The sequence below is a fragment of the Protopterus annectens genome, chromosome 9.part0 (assembly GCF_019279795.1).
Source record: "Protopterus annectens isolate FY-2018-M chromosome 9.part0, PAN1.0, whole genome shotgun sequence".
Lineage (NCBI taxonomy): Eukaryota > Metazoa > Chordata > Ceratodontiformes > Protopteridae > Protopterus > Protopterus annectens.
In genome coordinates, this window is record NC_056743.1 from 1,558,739,130 (window position 1) to 1,558,752,344 (window position 13,215).

Here is a 13,215-nt window from a genome sequence, read left to right on the forward strand (position 1 = left end):
AGGCTTAGGGGGTTACAGGTCTTTCCCTACCTAGACGACATGCTTTTTCAGACCTCCTCTCCAGAGGTTCTTCTGCATCTTCACTTTGCCATTTCTCTCCTTCAGACCCTGGGGTTCACTATAAATTCCCAAAAGCCCTTCCTGACTCCTTCACAGGATCATATTTTTCTGGGTTGCAGGATCCAGACTGTTCAAATGCTGGCATTCCTGCCTCCTCTCAAGGCCTTAACTCTCATTGCTTTCTTTCAGTCTCTACTTCCACTGGCCTCAGTCTCAACCAGAGAATTTCTGAGAGCTCTAAGTTTTATCGGCTCAAACGCTCCTATGCTCCCTGTAGCCAAATTCCACGAGAAAGCTTCAGTGGTTTCTAAAGTCTGTTTAACTTCAGCACTCTCATCCTCTAGATTTCCTAGTCACTCTTCTTCCATGCCTCAAGCAGGAATTTCACTGGTGGATGCAGCAGTTGTGACTCGGTGCAGGACTTCCTTTTCACCCTCCACTCCCCTCTCAGGAGTTGTTCATAAATGCTTCAGATGTGGAATGAGGGGATTCCTTTGGCTTTCTAAATGTGCAGGGCCTCTAGTCACTTCAACAAAAGAAAGACCACATCAGTGTCAAAGAGATGTGAACTGCTCTGTTGGCTCGTCAAGCATTTTATCCTCCTTTCATTCCAGGGCCCTTCAAGGTACTTGCAGATAGTACCACAGTGAAATGGTATGTTAACAAGCGGGGGGGGGGTCTTATCTCCTTTGCAGGTTCGCACTTCAACTGTGGGAGCTAGCAGTCCAGTATCAAGTAATGCTTCAATCTGTTTATATTCCCTCAGCTTAGAACATTGTGGCAGACTCTCTGACCAGGTGCATATCACAATCTCATGAGTGGGTGTTTCACACTAATGTGTTTCTGGACATTGTCTGCCAGTGCGGTACTACTCAAGTAGATCTATTTGCCTCTCCTCTGAACAGACAACTTCCTCTTTTTTGATCCAGAGCCCCAAGGTTTGGCCTGGAAGGTTGGACACCCTGTCTTTTTCCTGGAAGGGGATGTTTCTTTATGCCTTCCCTCCCCTTCCTCTCATTCCAAAAGTCCTGTTCAAGATAAAGCAGCATCTTCTGTCTTCTGCATTTAGCCAAGGGCAATCATCATGTTACCTCACAGGGTGGACTTGGTCACATAAGACAAGGGATCTCTCATTCATCCCAACTGACCCCTCTTCAGCTGATACTGTAGGTGATAGGATTTTGATTCTGTATAGACACCCTTTTTCTGAGGATGTACTTTGGGTCCTGCAGGAAGCCAGGAAATCCTATTTATCCAAATGGAAGAGGTTTTCTATTTGGTGTCTTTCTAGTAATCTGGATCCACTTTACGTGGGCATTCTGTTGCCTCTGTCTTATATGTGCGAACTGCTCAATCCTCGGTTGGCATATTCTTCTGTTAAGGCCCACTTGTCAGCCATTTCTGCTTGTCTGCCTTTAGCCTCTAGATTTCAGGCTAAACAGTTTCTTAAAGGTGTCCTGTCCCTCCTTCATGGGACCTCAGTTTTGTTTTGGAGAAACTGACCCAGACTCCTTTTAAGTCTGCGGCTTCTGCTTCCTTGCAGCATTGTTTTTGGAAGACTTCTGTTGGCCGTAATTTCTGCCAGGTGGGTGTCTGAGTTTCAAGCCTTTATGACTATTCCTCCTTTATTTTCCATAAGGACAGGGTGTTCCTTTGTACTAATTCTTCTTTTATGCCCAAGGTGGTGAATGAGTTGTCTTTTAATCAGTCTATTCATTTGCCCACTTTTTTCCCTTCTCTGCAATCTGCTATTGAGAAGGGTTTGCCAAGCTTGAGATATCCTCTTAGTGGTACACTTAATACAGATAGTGTCGTAAGTAATCAGTTGATTTAGTGAGTTCTCACCTGTTTATTATTTCCAATAGTTTTTTCCATTAACACTTGACTTTTAAGAAGCCGTATTTTAGAATGATTTCTATGTGACTTAAACATACTTCACTGCTCACCTTAACTTAAATCCTAACTTGTGTGCAATTGGAACACACTGTGCGGCTGTAGAAGTAAGGGAACAAGAATATTCTCTAGTGATAAATGTGATCCACCAGCACAGGGGTGAATGTGTTATATTTAATTACTTTTGGAACAAGTTTTTTTGTGTGTGTGTGCCTGGCTGTGTATTATCTTTTCCTTTTTTTGTCTCTGGCTTTCACTCTCACTGGAAACTAATTCCATTTTTGAACTAGTTTTAAGGTGTTTGTAGTCTGGAGCTTACAGTAGATACCTTAAAGTAGATCTTGGGGCACAAGATGGTGATTGAGATTTGTCTGAAAGGCAGTGCCCACAGTTACAGATTGTGTTAGAAAAAAGTTATATAACAAACATTTGGTGTAAAGGAGATGTGACCATTGGCAACAAGTGTGTACTGCCAAGACAGATGCAAGGCATGACAGAGAGGGCTGCTACCTGGTTTGCCAGCTTGTAGGGTGTACCAAATAGGTTGACAGTTTGAAGACTATGATGACATCTTCGAAACTGTCAGTCTGTTCTTTTATTTTAAAAGTACCAGTGAGTTAAGTTGCTGCATAACTCTTTGCTTCCTTAAAGTGTTTGCCAACATTACTTATCTTATTGCACCATGGTTTGAGGTACATACACTCTTATAAAGCATGTTAGTCCCTGTCATTTAATATATATGTAGCCTCCATTTTTTGTTTTGTTTTTATTTTTGTTGAAGTCTTCCTTAAACTTGTGGTTTTCCCTTCCCCAGTGTTACTGAGTGTAATGGTGATTGAGATTTGTCTGAAAGGCAGTGCCCACAGTTACAGATTGTGTTAGTAAAAGTTATATAACAAACATTTGGTGTAAAGGAGATGTGACCAGTATTTTGCCAGAGACTGACTGACCCTAATGCCACTGATATAGAATTAGCTACTCAATTCAATTCTTTCTTCATTTAATCTATTTCTAAATTAACCTCCTCCTTCTCCAACAACACACACTCCAACTCACCTCCATCCTACCCCTACTACACTTAGCCCAACACTATATCCAATGCCACACTCATATCTACTAACTCTTTATCATCCACCTCATCTCCTACTCTCACTCCCTCCCCATCTTCTCCATCCCCTCAAATATCCACCTGTTCTCCTACTCTCCCTTCCCCCTCCTTTTCAACCCCTAACTCCCCCTCTGCACACCCCCCCATTTTCTCTCAAACCTATACCCACATCCACCATACAAAAACTCCTTCAGAAACTAAAACCATGCACCAATGCTCCTAATGACATTCCTTCTTACTTTCTCAGCTCAGCAGCTGAAGCAATTGCCTACCCCATTAGCATACTAATTAACCGATCAATTCAAGAAGACATAGTTCCCCAAATCTGGAAAAAGGCCTTTATCATACCTTTACATAAAGGTGGCAATAACAACAGTGTTTCAAACTTCCGCCCCATAGCCATCCTATCTCCCATCTCTAAACTCCTGGAAAAGTGCATCCAACTTCAACTCCTACCATATCTCATAGATAATAACCTACTTTCTCCTACACAACATGGATTCAGACCAAATCACAGCACTATGACAGCACTCCTCTCCTTCCTTGAAACTGTAAACAAAGCCAGGGACTCTGGCCTTACTGTCTCTACCCTTCTACTTGACCTCTCTAAGGCCTTTGACACTATATCACATAGTCTGCTTCTAACCAAACTCTCCAAACTTAACCTATCTTCCTCTACTTTGAACCGATTCTCTAGCTACTTAACTAATAGATATCAAGCAGTAAAATGGAAAAAGGCAACCTCCTCATTTCTTAACACCCCAACTGGTGTCCCCCAAGGTTCCATATTAGGTCCCCTCCTCTTCAATATATTTATAAATGATTTCCACAAAGATATCCCTCTCTCCAATATCATCCAATATGCAGATGATTCAACCATTATCTGCGCTGCCTCAACTATCCCTACTCTCATCAAGCTAACTCAAGACGCCTTTTCAACCATTGAAAAATGGATGAGAACAAATCACGTAGCACTCAACACCTCTAAAACCAAATTAATGATATTCACCCCCTACTGAACTCAACTCTCTCAATGCAAACAACTTCTCTATTACTAGTGAGAATAACATTCCACTAGAACTAGTGACAGAGACCAAACTACTTGGAGTCCAAATTGATAACCAACTAAAATTCAACTCCCATCTACAACTAAACATAAAAAAAAACATCAAAAACTAGGGATGCTCTATCGACAAAAGCTCTACCTTACAACTGCTACTAAAATCACTCTCTCTACTTCCTTTCTTATTCCCTCCCTTCTCTATGGAGCTCCACTATTAACTAACCTACAAATCTCCCAGAAAACACAAATTTCCTCCTGCTACAATAAAATCGCCAAGTTTGCTACCAACCAAAAGTCTTCCTCCCACCACTGCTCCTCTCTCCAACAACTAAAGTGGCTAGAACTACCCAATAATCTTACCTACACACAACTATCCCTTGCACATAAACTAATTTTCAAACCCTCCCTCTGTCCCTCCCTCTCTTCTGTCTTCAAAATGCACATACCTCAAAGAATTTTAAGGTCCAACAACCAAAATCTACTAGAAGTGTACAAACCAACCCGTCCCCCAGGCAAACATCTTCTTTCACATGGCTTAGCACGTCTCTGGAACTCTCTACCTCCATCTATCTGTACTATCTCTAACCATTTCATGTTCAAAAAATCTCTTCATTCACATCTACTTTCCCAGTGGGAATGCTCTTGCTCCCACCCTACTTAACTACATTGAACATCCCCTTTTCCTCCTAGTCCTGCTTACACCCTTGATTCCTCCCCCTCATTATACATACCTTTTACATTCCTACTATAACCATAGAATGTGTAAGAATTCTCTACACTCTTCCTCTCACATGGAGAGCTCTCTTTATGAAATAACTTTAGTAGAATTTTAAATTAGAAATTTGATTTTATGTAGAATCCTGTTTAGTTTTAACACTGTATAAATTAATTGTAATCATTGTACATTGTACTTAAACTTGTCTCTTGAAAGTTTATAATGTTTAAGCATGTATAATACCTACTGTAATCTATATTTTTCTGGAGCTTTTCTCCCCAGGACTCCATTGAAAACGGGTTATTTTTGGCCCAATGGACTATCCTGGTAAACCACCTGCAAATAAATAAATAATCAGTGAATTTATCTTCAGTGCTGTTAGTGTAGGGATAGCATGGAGATCTGCCCATACAGTGTAAGGGATGCATCAACATTCATATGCAGGGACATGTCCATTAAAGTCTGTGGACACACATCCCATGCTATTCCTATAGCAATGTCACCAGGGGACAGTGTAAGATTATTTAGGCTGTTTCATAAAAAGTTTCTGAAGCTTTTTTAATAAAATGAAATGTATAAGGAATAATAAGAGAGAGATGTGTTGCAGCACTTGGCATATACTGCCGTATAGATATGAAACCTGCCAAAACATTTAAAAAAAATGTATGGTTATGTGCTTGATCACTCTTAGACGGTTGGTGGGAGGACGTCAGACAGGTGTGTTGCTTGAGGAGCCAAACTGCTGTTACAGAGAATTGACTCAACCTAATGTGGTGTAACAAGATTCACTAAATCCTGTGGTCAGAAGCAGAAATTCAGTTAACATACTTAGCCAAGAAAAGTATTACATCCCCATTCTTCTGAAAGCATTAAAACTGGGAGAATAGTTTTTTTTTGTACTACTTATTTGGGGAGGTTATTTTAACTGTATAGCTTGTGTGTGGCCAAGCCATTTCATATATTGTTCTTCTCTCTTACTGTCACAGAGTTAGTGGCTCCAGTGAGAGAGAGGGGTGAAAGTTTAGTGGAGGGATGGTCAGAGAATGTTTTTGCTGGACACTTTTTCTAGTTTGGACTTTTTTCAGTTTTGACAGTCTGGAGTTGACTGAGAAAGTCTTACAAATAAAAAGTGTTTTGTTTCTTGCCAAATGTGTACAAAATAATCTAGTTATTTTCATGTTTGTCTGAGAATTTTGGCAGGTTTTGCTCTGGCTTTTCTCCTTACCCCTTTCTTTTTCATTATATATGTCGAGAGAGAATTGTACTGGCAGTTTATTGCGGTTATTTTTTTACCTGTGAAGTTCAGATTTATTAAGGTGCTTGAGCATAGGCACCAGGATAGTTAAAGCAAAGTTGCAGTACATAATTACATGAAAAGCACTATTTATCATGCAAATAAATATATGTTAAAGTTGGTCATAAATGTGTAAATAAGTGCGAGTAAATCGGCTTTTGGCATTCATTTAAACTGACCACTTTGGGAGACTCTTTCACTGACTGGATGGCAGGGTTCCAAAGGCGTGGTGTATGTGGTAGCAAAGTGGATGAGCACCAAAAGTCTCCAAGTACACTGTAGGAACCCCCATTAGCCCCAATGAAGAGGAACTCAGGATTCTGATAGATTGCAGTTGTTAGGAGCACCTTTCATATAAGGGTAAACCCAAATTATGAAAGACTATGTATACTAACACCAAGGCATTAATGATGAGATTAGATTGGTAATCACTGCAGGTCACCCAGGACCAGAGTAGCATAAATGTAACAAGAAGTACATATAGTAACTAGGCTGCAAAATTCTGCACCAGCAACAGTCAATCAGGTTTTATGATAGGAGCTCTAGTAGCCCAGTCAGAAACAGACATACAAAAGGGGCCTGAGTCAGGAGAAAGTGCTTCATCCAGGCAGTGTTACTCTCACCTTGTCCACTAATTCCAGCTGATCGTCATACTTGATCATAGGCTAAAAAAACTGGACAGCTGGATTTCCTTAGAGTGGAGGGAATAAGGCTTTTGTGTTGGAGGTAAGCCACAGATGATTACAAAGTCATACTGTTGTGAATGCATTCTAAATCTTGTTTGTCCATCATAGACATTTTGTCCTGGAGGAAGATATTACATGAACCAAAAAACTGCTATTCTGTTGTGGCTTAAATATTTAAATTGCGAGTTTTCTGTCATGATTTTCTTATCAAGTACACAAAAATGTATGATTATGTGCTAGATCACTCAGACAGTTGGAGGGAGGGGGTTCTGTAGTTGAAGAACATTATAGGATGCACCTCCTAGTAAGTAGGACAGCTTGACAGCTGCTTTTTCCAGCATTCCACGTAAGCCTTGGGCCCATTCCTCTTTGGTATGGGGGGGGGCATCTTCCTTCCAAGCTCAGTATCTGAACATTATCATTTCTAGTACAACAGTTTGTGTGATAATTTACCAGTTAATAATTTATATCATCCGAGCACTAAGCACGTGCTCCTGTGGCACCCAGATTCCTCTTGCAGATGACCATCTTCTTTGGTTACATTGTCTGGGACCAAACCACAGTGTTAACACCTGCTTTATTGTGTGCAGATGGTTTAATGACACTACCTACTGTTGGACAGACTGGTACTTTTGGAGGGCAAAAACCTTCTAGCAGTTTAGGAGTTTCTTCAGTTATAGACTGTATCACTGTTAACCTGGGCAGGCTTAGGGAGAAGGAATGGGATTTAGAGAAAGAGAGAGAAGCCCTTATGGGGAAGAAGAAATACAACAGAGAGGGAAAGCACAAGCCTCAATTAAGTTCCAGAATGCACATGACACTGGTAGCTACATAAGCCTCTGTTTTCATGCCCTTTGCTTACTCAAGGCAGGAGATCTTCATTTTCATACCTCATGCAGGACCATCTCACAGTACTTATTTCAACCATTATGTTCCCACTCCAGGGATTGTTAGCGACTTAACCTGTCACAGGCTGAGATGTTAGGTTATTGGTTTACGTCATATCACTTTTATCCCATTTGTAGCTTCCTGTTACATCTGTTGATTTTGGTGGACAGTGTCCAGTTAATGTTGAGTTTTTCTGCTGGTCTCATCCAGGGTTTGCTGAATCCCATGCTACAACTTTAACCTGCATATTACCTGGAGTCTGGCTGAGCTTTGGACCCATTTCAGATATAGCATTCCCACCTGTCAAGTGCTGTCACTAAATTTTGCCCCATACTATATTCAGGCATCTGTAGTATAGCCGACTTTAGCTTCACTAGCTACAGACCTGATGTCAGGGTATCTGATTTACAGATACTTCAGATTCACTTATCCAAGCACAGACAATTCAGGCTTTTTCACTAGATTTTTTTTTTTTTTTTTTTGCTTTACAGAAAGTATAAAGTCCCAGGTTTCAAGTATGAAGTATAGAACAGACTAGTTTCTTCAGAGCCCTTTTTGGGCAAGTCACCAATGGTTGTGAGGAATATTAGACCTCTCTCACTGTCTTACTGTCCTGAAGACTCCATATTTGGTAAGAGCCTAATGGCAAGGACAAAGAAGGGATTGTGAGTACAGGATGACATACCATCTCATCTGCTATACTTCCAGCAAATACCTGATATTTTCATCATGAGATAGCCTGCCTGTATGGAGACTCATGTTGGCATATGACATGCTAAGAAGTGTACACCAAGCAAATGTAATTGTGAACATTAATGGTACCGAACTTCAGTCACCTGTGTTGCTCAACAAACTTTTATAGTTGTAGTCAGTACATTCTGGGTGTTTGTATCAGTACTGTGATTCAAACAGTTGTAGATTTTTTTTTTCTCCCCAGTTTCCAAAACAGCCTTCCATGTTTTGAAAACCATACAAGCTAGGCAATGTAGTATGTGCTAGCAACTTACGTTGTCATGAAATTATTGGTCAATCAAATGCAAACAAGGACAAACAAAATGCCTAAGATGAGGAGCTGCATCATAGAGAAAATGAAATTATGTGCAGTCCTACTGCCACCGTTTTCACCTCCTAACAAATGAAAAATGTTCACTGTTTCATCATCCACTGTAACTTTCTTGTACTCTACAGTGGATTTCACCCTTTCTTAATTAGATGACTTGCATTTTTGGGCTACTAGCAGTCTAGTAGTGTGCTTTTAATAGAAGTGTGGGAGGTTAAAATGTTATTCTTCCTTTAAGTAGAAGAATGTGAAGTGAAGAAAAAGATGAAAGTGTTGCAGTTAGTCATTTTCATATCTTTATGTAACAAAGTAAACGGGACATTTTTTCTGTGTTTTGTGAATTGGAGCCCTTATCCAGATCTCTTGGAATTTTCATGTGCTAGAGATGGTAATATTGTTAAACTGCCCCAGGTTACTGCATTTGATATTGTAGTATTTTCTGAAATTGTTTCCTCTTTCCTGTACAGTTTATTACTCTTGACCTCTGGTTCTGCACTTTTCAAGTCAGTTCATTCTATTTCTGTTGTTCAGTAGTAAATGGACACCTCTCCCTTTGGACCCTTTTCTTCACTAATCTATTAGTTGCTGTGCAATTAGCTTTTGTAGTTAATAGTTGCTTTCCTTGACATTTAGTGTAGATTGTGTTGCTGTTTTGTTAGTTACACTTAATGAAGGCATACGCCAAGTTTGTCATTCCTGTTTTGGTAGTTACACTTAATGAAGAGCTAGGATAAGTATAAAGGAATCCATAGGGTTTAAAAAGAGTAAAATCCCTCCCACAGGATAGACATTTGTTGGTGTGAAGTGTTTAGATGAGGAGCACTTCAAGGAGTTGTACTTTATTAAGTGTGAGAGGATAAAAGAAATAGGGTAGAGTTAGAAAAGTTTAAAGTTTCCTCAAAAACTCCAGTTCAGGCTTCTCTCCCCCACATCCCCCCCCACTCCCAACCAAGTGTCTGTGCCTCCTAACGGCAGTGAAGTCATGAAGAAGGCCCTGTTTGTAGATAGGTTCTCTCCTATTTCTAAGAATTCAAAGTCCATGGTTTCTGCTTCATTTGCTGGTATAGCTAAAGATTCAGTTGTCACGGTGTTTGAGGAGTCCCTTACCTTCTTTCCATTCAGAGAACATTTTCCCAGTAGTCTCTGAACCTGAACTTGGAGCTTTTAGAGACTCGCAACCTTTATCTTCCAGGACTTTAGTACTGCAGGCCTTTATTCAGATGCAGCACGTGTCATTCCAAGTCTCTTCAGCTAACAGTGGGGTGACAAGAGCACCCCCTTTATCAAATTTTGCAGCTCTTTAGCCACAGTTCTTACTGAGCCTTGTCAAGGCTACAGTCCATTTGAAATGATTGACTGGCAAACAACATCAACATTGATGCAAATGTCAACTGATTTCTTTATTTGGACCATATTCTTTGATCTTGAGTTAACCAGAGATGACACTGCTTTTTGATGGTGGTGACTGGCGTTGGTTGGTGCTTTGGCCTCAAGAGTAGGGCCTTATCTCTCAGGGCCTGTATTCCTTATAAACCATTCAAGGCCAACTGTTTTCTCTCCATGGTTAGCCTTTCAGGCCTCAGTGTCAAGGTTCCCTACTGTCAGCGTAGGAGCCAAACATTTCCTTAATTCCATCCGTCAGGGTCAAGGTTCCCTACTGTCAGCCTTGGAGCCAAACAGTTCCTTAATTCTGTCGGTCAGGGTCAAGCTGTAACTGGTTGGGTTTGGGATCATATCCTTTGATCTGAAATTTGACTCCAGTTGGCTTTTGATTCCTGTTTGGGATTGAGACAGCTGTGGATAGCCAAGCCTGGACTAGCCTATGTATAGTGAAACATACTACAAAATGTGAGTATGTTGCTGTACATCACATCCAGGGCTTCTGCTAAAAGGTTAGTCTTCAAGAGACGTTCTTGGCCAGTGGCTTAGTCTCCATGGATGTGAATGTGCATCTCTTCAATACTGTCTTGGATAAGGATTTGCTCTTCCAGTCAATAAAACCTGATTCACCCCATCCCATTTTGCAGGTGTAGTAGAAATTACCTGTATAAGTAAGGGCCTTACTACTGGCAGTTTGGTAAAGGCTACCAGCCAGAAGTTAGTAAGTCCACACAGAAAAGAAAACTGCAGCACGAGTACAGGGAACTGTGACATTACAGTCCTCCTTCCTGCCCCACCAAAAATTAAAGTACACCTCAGCCCTTGATTCTTACCCCACCCACTTTTTCTTAGTCACAGCATATAGGATATATAGCACCTAAACTATGGGACTCCAGTTCTCACTCAATCCGAGACCTCCAAAAGTATGTGCACTTGAGACAACAGGTCAAGAACACATCTTCACCAAAGCAAAGTGCAGCTGCACTCACTCAGGTCACATTACATGAACCCTGCAGCTCTCCCTCACACACCATTTTTATCCTCATCTCATCCTTCATCTCATCTCGTCTCCTTACATGTTGCCTTTCATTCATCCTACTTCTCTCTGCTTCTCTGTCAGACTTCTCCTTACTATTCCTCATCCCTCTGCATTCCTCTCTCATCTTTTCTCTGTCTTCTCCCCATGTTATCCTTTCTTGCAACTATTCTCATGTCTTTTTTAATGTCCTCGTACTTCTTTATATGATATGCTGCTCTCTGTGTAGCATAAGCCATCACAGTTGTTAAGGCTAGATTTTATCCATAAAGCTCTGAATAATTCCATTTTCCATCCGTGTTTTGGCATTGCTAACTGCCTCTTGAACTGAATGTTGTAACATATTCTTGCATCTATATACATACATGTATATCTTTCTATGTACATGTGTGTGTGTGTGTGTGTGTGTATGTATGCATATATATATATATATATATATATATATATATATATATATATATATATATATAGGTCTACTTTGAAACATCTAAAACCCATAACATCTAATTTCATAACATTGAGACCAGAACATCTAAAACCCATAACATCTAACATTACAAATCACAAGAAAATAACACCTCCTCCACATATAACGACACCAAACACACTTTTTACTACGTTTCTGCAGGGGAACAAGCAAGCACACACATACACATATAATTCCCCTCCACAAAGGCGGTCCCTCCACAGAACTAACCAATTACCACCCCATAGCTATTCTCTCTCCACTCAGCAAAATACTAGAGAGATGCATTCACTCTCAGGTTTCAGACTACCTCCTTACTAACAACCTCCTTTCCAATACTCAGCATGGTTTCCAACCAAACCATAGCACCACCGCTACCTTACTGTCCTTTACTAACATTATCCTTCAGCATAAAAACAATGTCTATCTCTCCTGTGCTACTTTCCTAGACCTATCTAAAGCATTTGACATGGTCCTACACAAACAACTCATCTCTGTCCTCAGTAGCCTATCCTTCTCTTAATCAGTCACCAACTGGTTTCAGAGTTACCTGTCTGACCGCCAACAATCTGTTGTATGGTAGAATGACATATCTCACCATCTACCTGTCTCTATAGGGGGTTCCCCAAGGATCCATCCTTGGACCCCTACTCTTCTCTATTTTCACCAATAATCTAGCCTCTGCCACCAAACATGGCACACTCATACAATACGCAGATGACTCAACCGTCATCTGCTCAGCCCAGTCCCTACCCAAACTGCAAAAAGTCACACAGGAAGCCTTTTCCTCTGTTGAAACTTGGTTATCCGATGCCCAATTAATACTCAACATAAAACAAAACTAAACTACTCCTCTTCCAACCCACCAAGTATACTCAAAACAACTCTCACTTTAACATCACAGCAAAAGATAACACCACTATACACCCAACAGAACACACCAAATTGCTAGGAATGGAAATATACAATAAACTAAAATATGACATTCACATATCCATGACCATAAAAAAAGTCCACAGAAAACTAGGAGCGTTATACAGAAATAAGCAACTTCTCACCAAAGCAGCAAAGATTTCAGTAGCAAATTCCCACCTTATCTCCACCCTACTTTATGCCTTTCCACTATATACCAACCTAAGGCAATGCGATCTAAACAAGCAAGAGACCTGCTACAACAAACTCGCCAAATTCGCCACAGGGGCATCCTACTGTAGTCACCACTGTCTCTCACTTGCTGAACTGGGCTGGCTTGAACTCCCTCACCTCCTTCAATGGTATCAACTCACACTTGCCCACAAACTAGTAAACCATCCACTAAGTCCCATCCCTCCAGAATCTACTCCAACCCTATCGCACCACCAGACCACTAAGATCCAGCAACAAAAATCACTTACAGGTTACTAAAGCCAATAACTCTGCTGGAGAAGCACTATTCTCTTGCGCCATAGCCAAATTATGGAACTCTCTCCCACCCACAATTACCTCTGTACCATCATGCACCCATCTCGAAACTTTACTAAAAGCGCACCTAAAAACATGCTGGCTATGCCCTTGCAACTCCCCCTC